General features: G+C 37.3%; 1 protein-coding gene across 1 annotated transcript in view; it reads left to right on the forward strand.

Annotated features, from left to right (window-relative positions):
- RBM20 (RNA binding motif protein 20) overlaps positions 1-980 on the forward strand; it is a 271185-nt gene that overhangs the window by 200558 nt on the left and 69647 nt on the right. The window lies entirely within an intron of this gene.

The raw sequence follows: 980 nt of genomic DNA on the forward strand, positions 1-980 counted from the left end.
AGGGGACTGGAACCATGGCAATGAGATGATATACGATGAAATGAATGTAAAACTAAAGTTCTCACATGTAAACGATCATATAATTCACAATAAAACATTAAAAAAAAAAAGGTTATGGTGACTATTTTGGGGGATTCCCAAGGTATAATCTTGATAGATTATCTTGAAAGGCACGGGACAATCATGGGGACTTAATATAAAGAAGTTTTAGAAAAACTGAAAACCACATTGGTGAGAAAAAGACCAGGAGATTGACACCAAGGAATTTTTTTTTCCATCATGAAAATGCACTGTTAATTTTTTGAGGGTAGCAATATCTGTCCTAAGAGAATTTTGTTGGGAAACCTTACCCCCATCCACCCTACAGCCCTGATCTTGCCTCTTCAGATTTCATGTTGTTCCCTAAACTCATAGAACACTTGAACACGATTTGAGTTCCTCAAAGATGTTAAAACCGCCATTTTGACATGGTGTGTATTAAGAACCCTGGTATGGCGCTGTGGGCTAATGCACCAGACTGCAAAGTCGTATGAACTGCAATGTCAGTGGTTCAAGTTCACCCAGCTGCTCCTTGGAAACCCTTTACAGGGTTGCTTTGGGTTGGAATCGACTCGATGGCACTTAACAACAACAATATTAAGAGTGCAGAATTCTTCTGGGAAGAGTTAGAGAGATGGAAACACCACCTTCAGAAGTGGACAGACCTAGATGGAGGAGATGTTGAAAAACAATTAGTCATATTTGGATTTTTTTGTTTCATAAAAGCTCCAATGATTTTGTAGCAATACTTTTTCACTTACCCTCATAGTCTTTTATGCAGTTTGTCTATTTTTCACATAATGTAAGTTTTTGATACATACTTTAATTGCTTTCTAAATGTCTTTCTACATCAATACATAAAAGCCTCTTTTGTAAGACCCATCTATGAACATAGATTTACTGTAGCAAGTTCCTGGTTGACAGATTTTTCAGGGAGGCCT

This window comes from Chrysochloris asiatica, unplaced genomic scaffold (assembly GCF_000296735.1).
Source record: "Chrysochloris asiatica unplaced genomic scaffold, ChrAsi1.0 scaffold00003, whole genome shotgun sequence".
In the NCBI taxonomy this organism is placed as follows: domain Eukaryota; kingdom Metazoa; phylum Chordata; class Mammalia; order Afrosoricida; family Chrysochloridae; genus Chrysochloris; species Chrysochloris asiatica.